Source organism: Sciurus vulgaris (assembly GCF_902686455.1).
Source record: "Sciurus vulgaris genome assembly, chromosome: 1".
Classification (NCBI taxonomy): domain Eukaryota; kingdom Metazoa; phylum Chordata; class Mammalia; order Rodentia; family Sciuridae; genus Sciurus; species Sciurus vulgaris.
Genome location: NC_136461.1, coordinates 139,909,300 through 139,926,337, shown reverse-complemented (window position 1 = coordinate 139,926,337; position 17,038 = coordinate 139,909,300). Strand labels below are relative to the sequence as shown.

The 17,038-nt window shown below is 33.6% G+C and overlaps 1 long non-coding RNA gene across 1 annotated transcript in view; it reads right to left on the bottom strand.

Annotated features, from left to right (window-relative positions):
• Positions 1 to 15,222: 15,222 nt before the first annotated feature.
• Positions 15,223 to 17,038, bottom strand: part of LOC306667609 — a 326,903-nt gene continuing 325,087 nt past the window's right edge. Inside the window, exon 3 of the long non-coding RNA XR_013765621.1 lies at positions 15,223 to 15,319. This is a non-coding gene — a long non-coding RNA (uncharacterized lncRNA). The remainder of the gene's footprint in view (positions 15,320 to 17,038) is intronic.

Here is a 17,038-nt window from a genome sequence, read left to right as displayed (position 1 = left end):
ATGCTATTTTTGGTATTATTTAATACATATTTTTTCAGTATTTATTAATCTAATTTCATCCTAACGAAATCAGGATCCATAAATTATTATCTTATTGGATATATGAAAAAAAATGATTAGCTCATTGGCATCAGAGCTGGGCCTAGTATCTTTCTGTGCACACTCTACCACTCTGAAATCATTCAACAAAATCAACTAAATTCTGATATGAGCTTTATCACAAGAGGGAGAGATAATTAAGGAAACATGGGGATGTGTTTCATGATTTAATCCTCTTTCTTCATCCCACTCACTTAAGATTAGACACTCCGCACTCAATCCTCAGAAGAGGCAAGTTACAACTTTTAGAAACTTACCAGTCTCATTATCCTTCATCAAATTCAGTTTCTTCCTCAAAAGAAGAATAATAATCTTTATCTTGCTAGTAAATAGTAAGATAAGCAGATCAAGCACACAGATGACAATCATTAGCAAGAGTGGTGTGCTAGTTTCCTACTGCTATTTCAAGGCTCTAAAGAAATACCAAAATTTATTCTAGTTTTTTATCCTCTGTAGTTTAGAAGTCTAGAAAGGTTCTCAGTGGGCTAAAATCAGGGTATTGGCATGGCTGTACTTCTGGTGGCTCTAGGAAAGAATCTCTTTCCTTGGTTTCTTCAGTTTCCAGAAGCTGCCCAACTCCTGGGTCTGTGGCCCCCTCCTCCATCTTCAGAATCAGCCACACTAGGTTGAATCTGCCCAATGTCATGCCTTTGCTTCCTTCTCACCTACCATCTTCCACCTTTTATAAATACCTTTGTGATTACATTGGGCTCTTCTTGATAATGCAGGAAAATCTCCCTATTCTGAAAACCAGCTAACTACTTCATTCTTTTGACAATGTCAATTCCTCTTAGTCATGTAAGGCAAAATTTTCATATGTCCTGATGGTTGGATTGTCAATATCGTTAGGGGCCAATATTCTACTGCATAGTTGTTACCTCTTGTTCTCTCTATTTAGGGTTCTCTTGAGGATGTTACCCGTTCCTGTAGAAGGGAGATGTGAATGTCTCATCCAGGTCCTGATCAGTCTAGGAAGAACTCAGAACTTTCATTTCCTTTTTTTTTTTTTTGTTTTTTTTTTTTTTTTTTTTTTTTTAACTGCAGAAAGCCATATTTGAGACAGGGTCACAGTTTATTGCAGCTCCTACTGTGACCAGCCCTACCACTGAGATGAATAGGACCTCTCCCAATCTATCCTGCACAATAGATGATAGTTTTCAGAAAAATTAATAGCATTATAACTCAAGATCTGTGATATGAGAAATTTGAGGTAAATAAATAGGGCCTTAGCTCCACAAAAGCACTTAGCAAGCTCTATCAGTGGGCATATTCACAAGGAAATGATAACTATGTTCACTGTATATACTGGAGTGCAGTCATGCTTCAGTATTGTGGGCATTGGTTCCAGGAGCCCTGTGGATTCCAAAGTCTGAGGACTTTCAAGCCTCATATAAAATTGTTTGGTATTTGCAAATAATCTACACGATCTTCCTGTTGACTTAAAATCATCTCTAGATTACTTATAATACCTAATACAACATAAATGCTATGTAAAAAATCATTACATTGTCTTATTTAGGGAATAATGACAAGAGAAAAAAAGGTTGTACATGTTCAGTATAGACATAATGTGATCCCAAATATTTTTCACTGGAGTTTGGTTGAATCCACAGATGTGGAACCCACTAATATGGAGGGCCACTGTATGTTGTAAATCCTAGAAATACCCCAGTGAAATGAGTATATTAGGAATACATCCTTATTCTTTGTCTTGGGAAAATCACTTGCATGGCAATAATGAAGAGAAGCATGTGGGTTATGTCTAGTAATACTTAGGGATCAATGGCAACAGTCAGCATTTACCTAACATTTTTTATACTTTTAAGCAACTGTACTGATATTCACAAGTTCAAGATACTATGACTTTTTCAATATGAATAAATTGAAAGGAAATCTGAATCAGTCTCTTGAGTCCAAAGCAGTGCTGACATGCTTTGCAATTGGCAAGCATTAGAGAAATCACATGATACTTACTGATTTTAGGAAATAGAAATTGTATATATGCAAGTATGTGTGTATATATATATATATACACATATATATATAATATAGAATGAAATAGTGTATAATTAATGATTAATCCTATGTGGAAAGGTTGAGAGATAATCATAAAGTATTTTTAAAAAACACTTTGAATTCAATCATTAGAAAGTAATTAGCTATTTCTCTCCTGAATCAGTTTTATGAACGTAAAACCATTCCTTTATGTTTTCTTTCTTTTGTTCATTCACTCATTTATTCAGCAAGTGCAATTTGACAATTGCCATGTGGTGTACACTAGAGCATAAAGGTGAGTGATAGAATTCTTGACCTAGAGTAGCCAGTTCACATTCTAGTGGGGAAGAAGATATAAGTCTACTAATTTTAAATAAAATATTATAGGTGCTTTGGTAGAGGTTGTTCAAGGAGTTAAAAGAGCACAGAGGAGTGCTCTAACCTATTTTTGACATATGACTAGCCTATTCCAGACACCTTTACAAAGATGTGCTGTGTCTGTGTGTGTGATACTAAGGATTTAATCAAGCTCTACTATTTTTTTCTCACATAAGGGAGTTTATTAAGCAAACAAAGTGTCTTCCTGCAGGGTAAGAGAGAAAATGAGAGGAGAAGAAAGGGAAAGAGAAAGGGCACGTGCTAGAGAGAGTGTGAAAAGTAAGGGGGAAAAAGAAAGTGAGTCGGAGGAGAGAAAGCAAAAGACCAAGTTCTATTGAGCTATACATTTAACCCTTTTTATTTTTTGAGACAGGCTCTCTTTAAGTTGTCAAAGGTGGGCTTGAACTTGCAATCCTCCTCCCTCTCCTGAGTTGCTGGGAATACCAAAGATGCACTATTAAACAGTATTCTCAAGGAATGTTTCGAGATTTTCCAGCAGAGAAGAGAGGGTATAGAAGAATTCAAGCTAAGGGAAGAGTAGAGCATTTCCAAGATCCATAAAATATCTGTTGTGCCTCTGAAATAAATGTTTTGAAACTGTTCACTTTTAGCTGCACTAAATTTAAGACTACTTTCAGAATTTTATCTTAATTCCACAAGCCGTAGAAACAACAGTGCATTGGCCATATGAACTTTTGAGGTAGACTGTTTAAAAACCTTCTTTTGCCACTTATATTAGCATGTTCAATATTCTTAGCAATATTCTTAAACTCTATGTCTTGCTCATCATCTATAAAGTCAGGAAAATGATAGAAACAACTTCACTTGTGGTTTTGCTGATTGAATAAATTAAAGTATACAATGGACTTAAATCCATGCTTGGTATACACACACATACATATATGTTAATACATACATACATGTGTACATTTGCTCTTATATAAGTATACTAACAAGTATAATTGGAAAGCAGATTTTGAAAAATGATGAAAATGTTCCATATATTGGTATATTAAAAGTATATGTTGATATATTCATGGAATGAAATATTACATTTCCTCAAAAATAAGATATATCAATATGCATTGATATAAAAATCCAATCACAATATATTATGTATGAAAAAAATCACATGTAGGTAAAACAGGATTCTGATAATAAGAACTATATATCTTTATATAATCAATAAACATTTTCAGATACTTGTAAATGTATAAAATGTTTGCATAGCTATGTATATAAATCAGGTGTGGTATATATATTAAATCCATCTTTTCAATTATTCCTGAATAGTGGACTATTGATTGTCTAAAACTTATTGCTATTCTAATGTTAAAAATATATTATTCAATAAATGTGGATTACTTGTATTAAGAAAACAATATGTGTACTTATGGAATATATCTCCCTCTGTGTGTGTGTGTGTGTGTGTGTGTGTGTGCATGTGTGTGTATTTTATCTGATCCTAAATAGACAATATACTGTTCATATTCTACCACATACATATGAAATAAAATATCAAAAAGCAATGTTTAATTTTATTGTGTTACAGTTTGCTCTATTTTTATTTTATTACACTTTGTTATATAGTGCTAACCTAGACTAACTATACTGAGTTTTCAATCTACCAATAAACCAAGAATTATTGTGTGTGAAAACACTGGTATAAAGGACATGTGTACTTGAATAAAGACTATGATTTACCTTGAGTATTTCTTGTATACTGGAGTTTCATAAACAGCACCATGCTTTAGGAAATCCCTCTTGTCAGAGATTTGGAGATGCTTTGTTCTTATTTTGCAATGGAAATGGGAAGACAATGGGGAGGGGGTGAGTCTTGAACTGAAGGTGGGGAACATAGTAGAATTTATTGCAATCATCAGATGAGAGAAGATGGAAAGCTGAATTAAAACTGACCAAGGCAAAGTCGAATAGGGATGGCATGGCAAGATTAAAGAACTAGAATTCAAAGAGTAATTAATTATCTGTGAAGAAAGAACAATCATTCGTGAGGAATGAAGAATAAACTCAGATAATTTGACTTACATTTTGGCTCCAACCAAAGAGAACTTGCATAGTACTTACTGTTGAATCATTGAAAGTGGGGAGGAAAAGTACAGTTTTGGAGCCCATATATTTGACTCCATTATGGAAGATCTTGTGTAGCATCAGATTACAGATTCCAATTAAGCTTTCATTATCCTTTGATTTAAGGCAAATTAAATTCAAGTGTTGGGGGTTCATCCATAGATTGTGCACTTTCATAATGCCTCAAAGCAAAAGGTTTTGAACTTCCTCACTGAACCTCATACTGGGTGTAGAAGCTATCTCCTTCATGTTAATGAGTACATCAAAAAAACAAGTGTTTTTCAATGTAAGTTAAACCAAACATAATTAGAATAATTCAAACAATAGGCAAGGGCATAATTTAGTGTAAGGAAAACTACCTGCTAAAAATAACTTTTGGTTCATTCATTCTCAGGGATTATTTTAGTCCTCTCATATTAATCCAATTAGCTTAACTAATACAGAAGGTTTCAAGCAGTGGAGTCTAATTATGGGAAATGAGCTTCTCATAATTAAGTAAATCTTAAAATTGTTTCATTTTACCAATAGATTCTCATCAAGAGATGGTTTTTTATACTGGTTTTCAAGTAGCACTAAAGACATTGATATAGACATAAATCAAACAATGCCATAAAAATATAGATGGTAAGACATTTCTCATTCCTTCTTTCATATTAACTCAATAACACACTGGGTAAAATTTTCACAAAATTAAGGCAGGGAATAATCAAGTGATGTTTGTCCAATGATGTCACTTGATATTTAAAGAGGGTCATTTCATCATTTGACTTACCTTCTAAATATTCTGCCCCTGCCAGAAATTATTTCACAACCCAACTCCTCCAACCTAAGTCTTCGTCTTTCTACCCAGAAACTGACCTTAAGAAATGCAGCTACAGTCAGGAGCTCAAGTCAGGAGTAAAACAACTATTTTAGCAAAAGCCCAATGTGCCAATTTGTTACAGAACAGTGACTGAAGATTGAATTTCAACCCTCCAGTGGAGCCCTAATGGATGCAAGTGCACTAAAGTTGAATCCCTAGGCTAGGTGACCTATACAATCCTACAAACAGCTGGCAGCAACATGCCTACCATGGCATTTAAGACTCCCATGGTGGTGTTACGTAAATGGCAACCCAGCATGAGAAGACAGAAGACAGGGTTATGGGTCAAAAGTTTCTTTCAAGGCCCTTTCTCATTTTTAGTTGTAGTAAGACCACCTGCAACAAATTTTCTTCTTTAAAAATCACTTTAAAGTTTACATTTTCAGTAAGAACTAAGCATCACTTGGGAATGAAATTCAGTATTTCCTCTTTAAAAAATAAAGAATACAAACCTTGAACATGCCAAAGTATTAACTTTAAAGTTAAAGAAGCCATTAAAGAAGCAATTCTAATTTTAAAAATAGAATATACAAGAAACATTTAAGTAAAACACAATTGATAATGTTCAAGCAGTTGGTATTTTCTTTTGATGGCTCCCTTTGCTTTTCTATTCTCACTCCAAGTTCACTGTGCAGCAACGACTTGAATATCCTTTTTCCTGTTCGTGTCCTGGAGGTGGTAAACCACCTGCAATCTCAGTGAATCTCTGATGTTGCGATATGTCCTTGGTTGCAGAACTAGCAACAGCCTGCAACAATGAGGAAGGTGTTTCTCTTAAAACCTTGCATGTTATTTTCTTCTTCTTCACGTTTATCTTTAACTGATAGCTATGGATTATGTTGGTGCAATAGTCTTTTTTTAAATTTATTTTAATTAAAAATCATAAATTTACATACGGCAATCTTGTTTTGAGTCATTCTGTTATTTTTTTCCCTTCCCCCCCACCCCTCCCATCCCTCTTTTCCCTCTATACAGTCCTTCCTTCCTCCATTCTTACCACCCTCCTTATTCCTAACCCTAAACCTAACCCTCACCATAACGCTAAGCCCTCCTACCCCCCCTTATATGTCCTCATCCGCTTATCAGCGAGATCATTCGTCCATTAGTTTTTTGAGATTGGCTTATCTCACTTAGCATGATATCCTCCAATTTCATCGCCTGCAAATGCCATAATTTTATCATTCTTCATGGCAGAGTAATATTCCATTGTATATATATGCCACAGTTTCTTTATCCATTCATCAACTGAAAGGCACCTAGGTTGGTTCCACAATCTGGCTATAGTGAATTGAGCAGCTATGAACATTGATGTGGCTGTATCTCTGTAGTATGCTGATTTTAAGTCCTTTGGGTATAGGCCAAGCAGTGGGATAGCTGAGTCAAATGGTGGTTCCATTCCAAGCTTTCTGAGGAATCTCCATACTGCTTTCCAGAGTGGCTGCACTAATTTGCAACCCCACCAGCAATGTATGAGTGTACCCTTTTCCCCACATCCTCGCCAACACCTATTGTTGCTTGTGTTCTTGATAATCGCCATTCTAATTGGGGTGAGATGAAATCTTAGATTAGTTTTGATTTGCGTTTCTCTTATTATTGAGATGTTGAACATTTTTTCATATATCTGTTGATTGCTTGTACATCTTCTTCTGTGAAGTGTCCATTTCCTTAGCCCATTTGTTGATTGGATTATTAGTATTCTTGGTGTAGTTTTTTGAGTTCTTTATAGATTCTGGAAATTAGCGCTCTATCTGAAGTATGAGTATGTCTTTCATGACTAAATAACATTTAGTGCTGTGGGTTTTCTCTTTTGTAGAAAGAAAACTGAGACTCCAGAAGATTACAACTGCTGATACTTTCAGTTACTTACACACTGTTATCACTGCCTCCACCACAGTCCCAGATTCTTTAAATTTAATGTATTCATTTTCTCCAAGAGTGAGAAGATGTGAGGAAAACCAGGGTGCTCAAGGTCACAGTGACAAATGCCTGCTGCAAGCCTGCTTGGTAGGTGAGATATAAACAAAGGGAAACCTGGGAGCTGTGATCTGGGTCTTCATAATAGAGGTGTAATCACTCAGGTCCACAAGAATGCACACTGTAAAATTAATAAGAATGGTGAGGCAGTACTCATGAGGGCCACCGTTGTCTCCCTTTCATGAGACTGGTCCAACTTCCTTTATAGAAATTAAGTTTTCCCCAGAAAGCAGAATCGATTAGACCTCTCATCTCAGATCCTATCCTGCATTGCAAAGAAGCAGATGGTGGATCCAGATGGAACAATCATACCCTGCCCCATCACACCTCAGTAATTTAAGTTGTGGGAGATGAACAACAGCTTAAGCTCCTTTCCATCAAAGAGAAGCTTTTGGACTAGACTGTCCCTACTCCTGGGCTTCCTGGGCTTACCTAGCTCTTGGCTGTTACCAAACCCAGTTCTCCAGCCTCTTGGTTTTCTGATCCCTTGTCTTTCCAGCAGTCTCTAATATACGAGTAAGATAGAGATGATGCTTGTTAAATGCAACCCAGGGATCCTGACACAATCTGTGATCACTAGCTTACAAGGAATCTGATTTTCAAAGCAAACTATCATTTTTATTTGTGACTCTCTTTTAGTTTTCATCCTCTATGAACTACTACCAGAAATTGATTCTGTTCTTTAAAATGTTCTTCCTAAATTCTCTACTCTAAATTTTCCTCAATCTTTCCTAAATTAATGTTCAATATAATAGATAAACTAAAATAGGATGTAGGCATATATATTTGAAACACACTTATTTGAAATATCATCTGAAAAAAACATGTTATGTGGTCAAGTCACAGAGAATTGGAAAGACTGTACTGGTGGTAGAGGATTCTCACTATAAATAAATTAAATAAAACAAATATAAATAAAATAGTATTGTGACAAAAATGATATAGTACTCTAGAAATAGATCCTGTAATAATGTATTTATTACATAGTAAAAAAGCATCATAAATCACTGAGAAGTCTACTAAGTGAATATTGTTTGTATCATAGGTCAGTTATTGGTAAAAGTATCTTTTTATACGGTTACATTATATAATCCAGGAAAATTAAGCTCCAGAGGATGAAAGACCTAAAACATTGCTAGTATAACATAAAATGTAAAAAGTCATGAACTATTTGTTAAAAGAGGGCAAAAAAGTAAATTATTGAGTACCTTAATTAAAAAAATATAAATAAAATCTTTTAACTTTGAAATGAGCCCCTGCCTTCCAAAAATGGGAAAAGGGATTCATTTGTGCTGATGACACTGTGTGTACTCATATTTTTACAGCTCATACAACACTTCTTGGAGAAGAAATTTAGGAAACTAAATCAGGGACCTTTAACATTTCATAATAAGAAAGAGCATACATATAAAAATCAATGTCCACTTGATGTAAAATTGTGCAAAAATTAACCAAGAGTTTAATAAAAACATGGAAATATCTTTAAGTTCATTTTTTAAAAGGTCACTATATAAATTTCCTTTATAATATCAATAATATTAAAAACAACAGGGATGACAAACGAAGGCAGTAGAACTTGTTTAGAATAAAGTTAAGCCAGAATATTAATGGGATTAATCTCCGAGTGGTTAAAGTGAAAGTGATGTTTGTTCTTGACTTTCTAGTTTCTATAATTTTTTTTTGGATAATATTTCTAGTTCTACATTATCATGAGAAAAAGAAGTATTAACCAAAAGAATCCTTTTCCTTGGGGACAACAAGAAGGAAAGAGAAAGAAAGAAACAAAGAAAGCCAGCCAGCCGGCCCACCTCAAGTCATTGTCTGTTTCTAATTGAAAAAAAAAAAAAACAAAAAACAAAACAACAACAACAAAAAAACAAAACAAAACTATTTAAGCATTAATAGTAACAATCACTTTAAAATATAATGAATAAAAAGTCTTTAAATGCAATTTAATTACAGATGCTACTGCCATTGGAGGAAGTGACAGTTTTCATCTGCAGGGCACACAGCTCAGTTTTAAGGATCACATTTGAATGAGCCTTTAACAGCAAAGATCCCTGGGCATGGCCTGGATTGGTGAGGGCAGGAAAGGATAGAGCTGATTTTGATTTTCTGTATAAAGGAGCAAGAACTTTCACCTTAGCGAAAGCCTCGGAGAGAAGTGAACAAGTGGTGACAAACCTCGTCAGACACTTGGAGGCACTCTTGGCAGAATGGCTAATGACAGATTTCCTGGGAAGAGGGCCAAGGATGGCTGGGACTTCGGTGTCAATTTGATTTCTGACTACTATCTAGTATCAGGATTATGTTACATCATAAAATTGTATGGAAAATCTTTCTTCATTCTCTCTTTTCTGTAAGAGTTTGGATAGGATTAACATTATTTCTTTCTTATATGTTTTATACATTCATTTATTTTTTAAATTACTTATTTATTCTTTTACAGACTGCATTTTGATTCATTGTACACAAATGGAATACATCATTTCATTTCTATGGTTGTACATGATGTGGATTCACACCATTCGTGTAATCATACATGTACATAGGGTAATGATGTCTGTCTCATTCCATTTTAACCCCCCTACCTCTCATTTCCTCCTACATAATCTAAAGTTCCTCCATTCTTCTCTCACTCCCCAACCCCACCACCCCCATTATATATCATCATCACTTATCAGGGAAAACATTTGGCCTTTGGTTTTTTGGGATTGGTTTATTTCACTTAGCATGATATTCTCCAGTTCCATCCATTTATTTGCAAATGCCATAATATTATTCTTCTTCAAGGCTGAATAATATCCCATTGTGAATATATACCACAGCTTCTTTATCCATTCATCTGTTGAAAGGCATCTAGGTTGGTTCCACAATGTAGCTATTGTGAATTGAGCTGCTATAAACATCGATGTGGCTGTATTACTGTAGTATGCTAATTTTAAGTCCTTTGGATATAAACAGAGGAGTGGAATACAAAGAACTCGATCAATAAATGGGCCAAAGAATTGGACAGATACTTTACAGAAGAAGACATACAGGTGATTAATAAATATATGAAAAAGTTTTCAACATCTCTAGTAATTAGAAAAATGCAAATTAAAACAACTCTAAGATTTCATCTTACTCCAATTAGAATGGCTATTATCTATTATCAAGAACACAAACAATAATAAATGTTGGCATGGATGTGGGGAAAAAGGCACACTTTTATATTGCTGGTGGAGTTGCAAATTGGTGTAGCCACTCTGGAAAGTAGTGTGGAGAATCCTGGGCTTAAGGTTTTCTTTGTGGGAATGTTTTCTAATTAATAATTTATAGTTGTCCATATTTTATATTTCTGAATGGGTTAGTTTTGATAAGTTATTCTGTTCATAAATATGCTAATGTCATTTTTCAAACTTATTGAAATAGAACTATTCAATTTTTTTCTGTTCTTTAAATTTCTACAAAATCTGTAGTTGTATCTCTTCTTTCTTTACTGATCTTGATAAATAGTAATATTCTTTTTTTCTTGATCAGTTCTACTAATAAATTGTCATTTTGTTAGTCTTTTAAAAGAATCAGCTATGAGATCATGAGTATAGTTAAATCTCTCTTCTTTTTATTTCTATCATTGAGTTTCAATGTTCCTTCTGCTCTAATATTGATTTAAATCTTTTTTCCTAAACACTGCTTTTGAGACACCCATAAATATTTGCTGTGTTTTTTTTATTATGATCTTCAAAATATTTAAAAAATTCTCTATAATTTCATATTTGATTTGTGGATTATTTAACACTGCCTGTCTAATTTTCCAATATTTGAAGATTTCCTACAGGCCTTAATAATATGTCTTTCAAATTACTGTTCTCTTTATGACGGGAGAACACTTCATTCACAATTTCAGCCAATGGACACTTATGAGACTTCCTGTGATCTAGAATGCAATTTTGGTCATTGTTCCTCCCTGTGCCTTTGAATAGAATATGTACTTTATAGTTTTGAATGTAATGTCCTATACATGTAGTTAGACATGCTGACTATAGCATTGTCAAGATCTTTTATCTTCATTCTATCATGTGTGCTTTCTCCATCAGAAATAAAAAATAGAGTGTTATACTCCTCATCTGTTTGTGGATTTGCCAATTTCTACTTTTATTATTGCTAAGTTTTGTTTCATATGTTCTAAAACTTTGTTATCTGATATGCCTTAGGATTTTATGTGTATTTAATACATTGAACCTGATATAATTATAAATCATCTCTTCTTTTTCAGTATCAATAGCCCATGACTTGAATACTTAATTTTTTTTGAAGTCTGTTATTTCTGACATTATTATGATCACAGAGAATTTCTTCTAATTAGTGTCTGACAGCATCTACTTTTACTTTTTTAATTTCAATATATGCATGTATTATATTTAAAGTATATTTCGTATAAATAACATTGGGTACTTTTGTTTTTTTCAAAGTCCACTGCTCTAATCTCTGTCTTTAATTGGAGTGTTTAGTTTATTTACACTTCATATAGTTTTTGATATGCCTGGGTTTTAATCTGTCATATTCTTATTTGTTTTTTATTTGTACCATCTGCTTTGAAGTTTCTCACTGCTCTCACTGGTTGCATTATTTATTTTTTATATGGGTTACTCTAGGGCAGTAACTGTCAAGCTTTCTGGCCCCAGTACTCATTTTCTTACTCTTAAAAGTTAATGAGTATCCCAAAGAGCTTTTGCTTATGTAGATTAAAATCATCAATATTTATCTTATTAGAAACTAAAATGAGGCATTTTTTAAAACACAAGAGCACAAAAGCACCATTAGACTTTAAGCATTGCAAGGATCTCTGTTTCCATGATCACCTACCTGTGGAACTTCTCTCTGCCTTTCAGGTGATACAGAACTGTTCTTACTCCACAGATGCAAACTGTTAGTCAGAGAGCACTGACTAACATGAATTGATAGGCCATGTTTGTCACTGAAATAACTCCAAATCCATAGACATGATGTAGAAACTACCCCGAATTTCAGTTTTTGCAGAAATATTCACTATTCCAGAATGAATAATTAAGGTATAGATAGTTTTTGTTTCAGTCCAAGAAGGCAATTGAAAGAAATGTCATATGAACTAAAAGGAGACAGAGTATTCTAAAAGTCGATAAGCATTTCAGAACCCAAGGTGGAGGAATTTCTTGCATGGAATCGAGTCTGGAGGAGTGGCAAAGGCAGTTGTGTTTGTCAAGAGTCCTTATCTCGGCTCTACTTCTCTGATTAGATCCCTTACAGATTCTAGTTGAGGTTGGACTGGGGCTGGCCAGGGCAATGTTAAAGAAGGAGATTCCCACTCCTTGGTTTATGCTCAACCGACTTAAAATCAACATACCTCCATGACAGAGTCACATTAATGTTTATAGCAATTCAGAGTTAAACTATGGAACCAGCCTAGGTGTCCTTCAACAGATGAATAGATGAAGAAAATGTGGTATATATAGTCAATGGAATATAACTCAGATTTAAAGAAGAATGAAATTATGACATTTGCTGGTAATTGGATGGAATTGGAGAATATCATGCTAAGTGAAATCAGTCAAACTCAAATGTTCTCTCTGATAGGCAGGATGCTAATTCACAATAAGGGGTAGGGCTCTAGGGAAGAATAGAGTTACTTTAGATTAGGTAGAGGGGAGTGAAGGAAGGGGAAGAAGCATAGGGGTAGGAAGGATAGTAAACTGAAACAGACATTATCTCATGTACATATATGACTGCATGACCAATGTGATCCTACAACATGTACAATCAGAAAAATGAGAAATTATATTCCATTTATATGATTTATCAAAATGCATAAATGCATTCTAGTGTCATGTATAACTAATTAGAACACAATTTTTTTAAAAAAGGAGACCAACAGAAAATCTTTAGGATGCTCTTCTTGGAGTCATCTGTCTTTTTAATGACCAAAGATTCCTGGTTAGCTGACAAATGGCATTTGAATGAATATTAAAATGAGTAGTCAGGAATACTATGCCCATTTTGCTTAACCTTGTACCCAAAGAAATAAGAAAGGGAAAAAAAAATCCTTTCAAGATGTACATTGATGATAGAAAAACAGTTACAAAAGGCAGTTCATAAAAATAAGCACCTGTAGTGTTGGGAAACCAGATTCGTGTGAAACAAATGACTGGTGTTATTGATTTATTTTTATCACTTTGCAGAGTTGTTTTAAAGCTAACCTGAGTTACCAGTTATGAGTGTGGAAATAGTGCTGAGCAGTCCACAAACGTGCACTACTCTCATTACTGGCAAAGCTGGCCCTGTTATGCTACTGCATGCATACTCAGCAGGGTTAAATAATTTGCAGATGGCCCACAATAAACACTACAGAAAGATTTGCACTAAAGACTTAGGATCTGAAATTTAATTTTTAAACATATTATATTGCCAATTCCACAGCACAAATTTTCTCTGGTCCAATTTAGTTCAAATCAGTGTATATGGAAGAAAATAAAATATAATTTCTACCTAATAAAATAAAAATATAATTTAAAATAATGTTCAAATCACAAGATAGAAAATGCTAGAGCTTGGACATGCTATGCTTAATTTATTATTCATCATTCTCTTACTCATAAGATTTGATTTTAAAATTACTTAATAACCTGCATTTGCAGATTATACCTGGACATATACTTAAGAACTTTTTTCTGTTTTAGAAATTAGCAGTGAAATACAGTCAATAGCACAATATTTCAGGTAGAGTTAGCACCTATATATGAAACTCAGAATTGAAAATGTCATTTCTGGTTCTTGAATACATTTACCATGTGAGAAATATTAACAAGTTCTAATTTGAAGGTATTATAGTTATAGAGACAGTAGTCCTTTCTGGACAGTTCTGGAAAAATCCTTCCATATTTTTTTTTATTCATCTGAATCAAACAAACTTTGTTATCATGTGGACTTTAGTGGAGTATGATAATTCTAAAAGGATCTATGCTAGTCAGATAAGTTTTATAAGATCTAAACAGAAAATTCAAGTAGAAGACTGTAAAATTATTTAAAATCTGAAATTGTCACAAGACATTAGAATAATATGCACAAACATACTGATAATGAGATATTTAAAAAACTAAGAAATTTCATCTCAAATTTTTTGAAATTATTCTGCTGTTTCTTTTCTATAGTGAAAATTTTGCTGTTTATAAGTTTTAAGAAGCACAACTAAAAATTTAACCCATGTTGCTTTCACATTTGGGTTGCAATCAAAAGACGTCTTTGCTGGAGGCACAATGAAAATTGTGTACTCTTCTGACCATTCTAGACAGACTGAAATAACATGTGTATCATGCTGTTTTAAGACAACTGACTTCTGTCTGACCAGGATTTCATAACAGGAGTCACTGCACCAATGTCTTTACCATGTTAGCAAACGTGGTTCCCTTACATATGTAAGGACTTAATTCCTTATCAAGTCTCTTCTACTTTAAACACAGAAAGCTCAAAATCGGTTTTCACTTAATATTTGGGGTGAGGTCATTGTGAAATGATGTCTTTTAAATGGACATGAGGACATGAGGATGCTCAGAAGTCAAGTCCCACTTCAACATACTGAACAAAATCATAAGACAATTATTTTGAAGTTCCTTCATTATTAGCATACTCCTAAGGTCATTTTTCATGAATGGTACCTGAATATTTCTTTGATTAGTATTCTGTTTGTAATGTTTTATTTATAAACATATATGCATATATACACCTATATGTATATGAATTGCTATATATAAAATAGCAATTTGATGTTACAATGGTTATTTATAAGTGAACTCTTCAAAGTGTACTGTATAGGCATCATACACTCACCTTAGAGAGGCCACCTACTTCCAAATAGAAGCAGATAATGAACACATTCCAGGTAATCCAGAGGGCAGTCCATACTGTATACTGGATAGAAGGGGGAGGGAGAAAGAGAAGAAAAATGTGAAGATGAAAGGCAAGTATCCTAAATAAATCAATGTAAAAATGTTCAGTAAGTTTCAGTCTGCTGGAAACAAATAGGCAGGGCACACACAGAAAAGAGTGCTTCTTTCAAAGTCCCCTGAGATCTACAAATTAAAAATCCAATATTTCCTATGGCTTTCAGTGGATGACAATAAACCTAGATTTATTGTTAAAGCACTTTGCTAGCTTGCAGGTTCAAGTTCAATTCAAGTGCTCACTCAATTTGTTTTCTGAGTATTATCTTTTCCAGAGAACACAATTATGCAAAGTTGTCCTTGAGATATAATATTAAACTCATATATTTTTAGGAATGTTAGTCAAAAATCCAGAGCTTGTATGTCCCTGAATGAAGACCATGCTTGAAAATGAATGTATGGAATCAAATTAACAAACTTTTATTCATTGTATTATTTTATTAAGATCATGTGCTTCTATAATTATATGGTATAAATATGATCATACAAAATTTTTAAACACAACAATTGATATATGAGATTAAGAATGAGAAAATGAACAATGAATTTCCATATTGGTAAAAAATAAACTTTATTTACATCCACAAACTCCTTACTGATTAGTTGATTTATTAATCTGTTATGTACCAGGAAATACCTTCTCCCAGAGCATCAATCTTATGTAGCTGTATACATTTCCCTTAGTTTCTTATGCAGATATAGAACACCCAGAGAACCAACTTGGAAAACAATTTATATGACTGTGGACAGTCATGCCATGAATTCAATTAATCGATCAATATTTTGCCTATTCATTTTACTTTACCAGAAAAATCTCTGAATCCTTAATTTGTTAAATGGGCAGATTCATTACATTATTAATTTTTATGAGTGACCGCAATAGTTTCATGCTATACTTAAATTAAAACGAACATTGAAATCATTTCTTTAGCTTATTCTATGTTATGTCAAACATAGAATGTTTAATTTTAGATACTATATAAATAGTCATGCTCTTATTAGAAACCTTATCCCAAGCATCTAATTATTTGTAAAATGCAATTTAGATTTTATGTATTTCTGTTATCTCTTTATTTTTGGTAATGGGGATTGAACCCAGGAGCTCTTTACCACTGACCTAAATCTCTAGCCCTTTTATTTTTATTTTGAGGACAGGTTCTTGCAGTTTGGAACTTGCCAAGTTGCTGGGGCTGGCCTCAAACTTGAGATTCTCCTGACTCAGTCTCCTGAATAATTGCAAGCATGCACCAACACACCTGACTTTATGACTTTTAGAAGTTTGCAAAATAATCTCATGTTTGAGTATTGCTATAAATGGATATATTGATGTCACATCATACTTCCTTGGGAGAGATGTTTTGCTTTTTTTAAAGGATAACATAAAGCAATAATGAGTTAAAACTTCAAAATTGTTGGAAATTTATGTTAAAACATATTAAAAATTAACATAAGTAAAAACATGTTGTGAGGTTTTGAGTATTTGTGGATATTGCTGATGCTGCAATATCTTCCGTTCAGGAAGTTTCCTAGTCTGAACATGTTTTTTAAAATGTGCAAAGTGTATTGAAACCCATTTTTCTGAATCACAAAACATTCCCATGAATACTGAAAACAGCTGCTTTATATCTTTTATATTTATTTTTGCAAGTCACAATAACTAGACCAAATTGTACTGCTTTTGCTAATT